The following is a 6000-nucleotide window of genomic DNA, read 5'->3' on the forward strand; positions in this document are numbered from 1 at the left end:
GAACGGTGTTTTCAATTTAAATATTGTTTAATAATATCACGGGCGTAGTGCTGTTTATTTTGATTTCCTTTACCCATCAAATTAGATTTTATTGGGTACACGAAAACAAAATAATGATTAACGTGTCTGATGCGTTTCCATATCCACGGGATAATAAAGATTTTTATATTACATGCTCACAGCTCCATATACTTGTACATACGTATCGTGTAATAATTAGCGAACCCGATGAAATTATAACGCAAATATATATATATATATATATATCATTATTCATTTTGAACAGGATAATAGGATAAGTATATCCCAGTGTTGCAGATCATTACCGTAGTAGAAGTTCATAACACCTTTATATGTAGGCCACACTGGCCACGTATTCTTCTCAATTCCAAGTTTGCAAGTATACCCATTTTACCTAATTTTCATTCCATTTATTTGTTTATATATATTTTTTTAACCGTAAGTTTTGTTTTATTTTATTTTTAATGAACGGCGCAAAATTGCGCTATGCGCTGTGTCGTGATCTTGTACAAACGTTGACCCAGTGACGGTAGCAGAGTGAATCGTACACTAACGATATCCATATAGGCACTGCTGCTATTATGTTAGAGATAGCGAATTTGTACGTGTTGCCCGTTTTGTAATTATTCTTAAGATTAATCTAAGTTAAAACTTTCTAACGTAGAAGTTGTACATATAAAATAATACACGTAGCTCTAGATTTCCATAAAAAAAAAAATTATCTGCATAAATTATTTTGGGTCAAATTCAGTTCACAATTGTAGTGTATTATATATAAAATATGAACTACTCATCATTCCATCTTGGTTTTCAATACTTTTGATATTTTATATGTTACATATAATTCAGTATTGTTTCTCTAAAATAAATTATTTTATAATTTTAACTTAAAATATATATACAAATAGTAAATAACCAAATCCGTTTTTTTAATGTAACATAGATTAACAACTCTTTGAATAACAAAATTATTTTATTTTTATACTGAACAAACAAGCATATTAGTTTTTAACAATCAAAGTCATCATGTTTATTTATAATGTGTATTCATAATTATAAAATTACATAACACTTGTAAAGGTTTATAGTGACAAATAAATAATTATAATTTCTAAAACAACATTAATAATTAATAATATGTGTTAATTTTTTGAAAAAAAACTAAAATTATTATAGATTAGTTAAATATTTGTGTACTATCATTTAAAAATAAGTGCATTCACATTTCCCAGATATTTTAATCTAAAACAATTATGGATTGTCCAACACAAAAAAATGAATTTTTGAAGAGTTATAACAATGGATATATATATATATATGTATTAAATTATTACATTGAAACCGTTTTTAATTTTCGTCAAACATAAAACATATTTGTCAGAGGTGCAATTGCATTTAAAGTTCAAAAACTTATGAAAATGTATGATGTGTGTCAATGATGGTACGCTGTCGCAAACATTGTGCTCGTTGTCAGTAGTTTTATAGTGATGTTAAAATATTATTATTATTATATAAATGTACTATTATGAATACATTATTGGTTTGTATAAGTTACAGATTTTGAATTTTCTCTCACCAAGTCATGATAAAATTGTTAAGTACAACTGACTACTTTTGTTATAACAAGCACTATATAGTTTTTTTTTAGTCCATTGTGCATTTTCCGTTTGCATCACGGCAAAAGAAGCTTCAATTATGGTTGGATTGACGTCAAGAATTCGGCGGAAAAAAACAGTACACAGAATCCTAATAGTTACTTATATATAGTTATATTTAGTACAGGAGCTGTGTAGAAATTTAATTTTTTTACGGCCAATTGATTCCATCCATCATTCGCGCACGATAGCCACAAATCCCATGAACTATGAAGTTGTGATTTACTAAAACGTCTATAGCCCATTTGTTTCCGCACACATCTATAATTTCGTCCACTGCATTTTCATTCCTGTCTACTATTCGTTTCCATCGATTTGATCTCACCTTCCTGAGTCCAAGGTATGTGCATACACAATACAGGTACATTATAATATTACCGTCGAAGATCCAACAATGCATCACGGTCAACACTCAACATGTAGATGAATTGGTATCGTGTATACCTACTTGAGCATACGTTTATTTCATAATATATGACCGGATGCTTGCGGTTATTTGTATTTTTTATACGATTCTAAGCAAATGCTTTTCATAACTTTGGTATACGATGAGTGTGTGAAATTTCAGATTGTAAATAACTGCTAGAATTGTTTAAACATATTTTTACCGCGATTACCATGTAGGTACACTATAGTCAATTATACTTATTATGTTATTTTCTGCGTTAAGAAATATGTAAAAATAATCATAAAATTATTAACATAGTAGATTTTTTTTATAATGAAACACATTTTATAATATATTGATTATTATGATTTACGTTCTTGTAAAATTTGCAATTATATTATTTATGTTAATTATTATACAACTATTTTGTAAGTTAAAATTAATGTTCCGCAAAATGTAACATGATTAACAATTTTTTATTTTTTGTTTATACCTGGAAAAACTATCCATTTAATATCAACTAGTATTTGCAACCATCTTATATCTGTCGATGTTTCCACCGTTGACAATCAAGTCTGTCGATATTCAGTTTTTGGCTCTTTGACCATTCCCAAAAACGTTCAATTTTCAATGGTTATTGTCCTGTACATAATATGTTATACAGACATAATATTAATATAACAAACTATAAGTAGAAATTCTATAACTATTTTTGATTCGTCGATAAAATATTTTAAATTCATGTACGTATATTGATGTACGATATTGAAAATAATTCTCATTTAAAATAGTGTTATGAAAAACTTTAAGACTATCATTGTAACGATGCGTATATAACATGTGTGTATCAAAACCTTATTATAGGCGTAGATATAAGCTATAAATACATTTTTTTTCATGTCTTTGTATTTTTTATAATACGTATACATCATGGAATCTTTCTTATTTTTCTCGTGAATGATTTATTAAACAATACTTAGAATGTTTGTTGTTATATTTGAAATGAAGAAACAAGTTAACTACATGCCTTTAGGTATGACCGGAAGTAAACATTTTTAGAAATCAGATATTCTAGGTCTACTAGATTTATTCATAATTTCAAGATTTTAACTCCGATCATGTTGGAAACCCTAGACGGTTCATAATAATTGTATTAATGGCTAGGCGAACAGTTAATGTAATAATTATTACAAATCACAATGTAACGTGTTTACGGTCGACGGTGGTAAATACTAAATCATGACTATAATATTACTATGGTGACGCTTAATGGTCTCCGTTCTTGTCTATTATACGGTTTTGCTGTGATCTTTGACCGTATATGTACATTGTACACCCACGATATTATAAAAAATGTACTTACTCTTAAATTCTCATTGTTCGATGACCCAAATCTAACTTCCTCTTAACGATTTATGTTAACATATTTCTATACTACAAACGGGCATTTAAAATAATAATATTATAGTTATATATTTTTTTTAAGAATTATCTTCTTCGCCGATATGCGTATAATGAATACACTTTCGTTATGGTTGACTATCCGCGTAAGGTAACAATGATTAGATGTGCCGTCACTGTAATTTATTCAATGTCTACTTAATGCCTGCCTACACATACAATAGTATGTAAAAATTAGGTATTGTGTGTCCGCACGAGCAAACAAAAATTTCAAGGGTTCGTGCACCAAACATGAATTAAAACTTTGATTATTTACTGGGTTTTTCTTTTAATATTTTTTATTCGATCTGTAAAATTCATAAACAGTTAATTTTTGTCACATCATGTTATCACCTTGTTTTAATTTGGCTGGAGTAGTTCACAGTTCACCGAATTTGTGGTAGCGGTATATTTTGTCATAGCAACCAGTGAAGAGTATTTTTTTAACGTTTTTTTTTTTTTTTTAATTACACTGAGACTACCGTTCCAGCGTTGCATTGTCTGCATTTTTAACCAAAAATATTAAACTGATTGCGTGAGAAATTAGACTTTTGAAGACAGGCTTTAAATTATTTTAATTTATAAGATTGAAATGTAAAACCCAGTGAATACCGGACATAGTTTAGAAGATACATAATGAAAATTATATTAACATTTTTTTGAATTAAACAGGTAGTTTACATAGTTTAAGCAGACTGGATAATTGTACGTAATTTTTTTGTGTTAAATCTTAAAATAATTATTACCCTAGTTTTTATAATTTAGCCTGTAGGAGTGTTTAAAATAAAACAAATTAATCTCCTACTATTGATTAATTCATCCATATAGATTGTATTGTTTCTTTATAAATTTTATATATCAAATTCTATAAATGCTTCAAAACAATAAATTACTTTTTCACTTTTTGTTTACCTAAGAAATATTTAATTAAATTTAATATGTTGGTTTTATCGATTGAACCATTTGTGAATTAATAAAGTTTGAAAAATTAAAAATATATATATATATATTAAGAATATAACAATACTCATTTTTTTTTACATCGAAATAGTAAGTGCTCTCATCTAAAATAGTAAGATATCTAACGAGCGAAAGCGGGTAATTTAGCTGGTAGAGTATATTATCTATTATTATACTATTTTAATGGAACTCGTATTACATATACGATGGTCATTTTTTCGATGTGATGACAAAAGACCAAACATTGACAATATTATAGAATACATTTTTAAATTCTATTCAAGAAATATACGATTACTTAAGTGATTTAATTAAAATGTCTTACTTATACATTTTTTAACTTCCTATATTATAATTAACCTTTCCTTATAATTAATATGCCTACCTGCAAATATTTTCAATTGTGTGGTACACGCACTGATTTGTATTCTCAATTCTGAAACACTACAATACACGCACTCATCTGAAATATCACTGCAATGATTAATAAAAATAAAGTGTGTCAAAAATGAATTATAATAACATTTAAGCACTCGAATAAAGACATTTGTAACGTATATTGTAATTGTAAAGTATTATATTATGGTCTCTTACCTCAATACAAAAATACATAATTACATTTGATACTTGAAATTCAGCTGATAATTACTTTCTCGAAGTTAAAACAAAGATAGATAGGTTAAAATATAGTTCATATTATTTATATATTATATATCCCATTAAATAGTTAACATTTGTAATGTAAAATATCCAATAAAAATATTTGAAATTCTTGGTGCCGGTGTTGAATGAATCTTTTAAATAAAAGTAATGAATTAGAATAAAAGAATTAAAATCTAAAAATAGAACATTGATAGATAATAATTTACTCACTGAAATATATTATGAAGAGTATATTTATTGGACGGCAGTCGTGACCACAATACACTGAAATTTTAAATCTAGACTATATAGCAGTTACGTATTTATACATTTTTAGGTCAACCAATATTCATTGTCATTGTCTAATTTAAATGATTACCTATTATTTTTCATTAGTTATTATCTATACCAGAGGTGGTCAGCAGGTCGATCGCGGTATAAGTTAATTGATCATGACTCCCTTTTATATTTTTATATTTTTTTTTCATTTTTCCAAAAAAAAATTTAAATATTCATTTTTTTTGTAAATTTTTATATTTTTATCAAACCCACGAATATAAAAACTATATTGATAACTGTTAATTAAGGCAATATATAGTAATAAATAACTATGAAAAATAAAATTATTCACTGAGGTCGAGTAGCTATTTAGGTATATGTCGGTAATCTAATAGATATTCCTTATTTAATCACGTTTTTATAAATTTATGAAAAATATACTAAAATACGTGTTACATATAGTTGTAAAATTAAAGTTATTATTAGCTACTCATTAATAATTTAAATAGAAGATATAAAGAAAGAGTAATATGAAACATGCAAGTATAAAAATATATTTAATTTTTTTTGTCGATCGTGACAATATATAAAAACTCATAAGTCGATCACAAGTAT

The 6000-nt window shown here is 26.6% G+C and overlaps 1 long non-coding RNA gene across 1 annotated transcript; it reads right to left on the reverse strand.

Moving 5' to 3' along the window:
• Nucleotides 1-1403: 1403 nt before the first annotated feature.
• LOC112682109 lies at nt 1404-5160 on the reverse strand. Its single transcript, XR_003148462.1, has 4 exons — nt 5059-5160; nt 4850-4938; nt 2558-2706; nt 1404-2258 (listed from the first exon to the last, which is right to left on the reverse strand). It is a non-coding gene; the product is annotated as an uncharacterized LOC112682109 (long non-coding RNA).
• Between the last annotated feature and the right edge of the window lie 840 nt (nt 5161-6000).

This window comes from Sipha flava, unplaced genomic scaffold, assembly GCF_003268045.1.
Source record: "Sipha flava isolate LNK unplaced genomic scaffold, YSA_version1 1_pilon_pilon, whole genome shotgun sequence".
In the NCBI taxonomy this organism is placed as follows: Eukaryota; Metazoa; Arthropoda; class Insecta; order Hemiptera; family Aphididae; genus Sipha; species Sipha flava.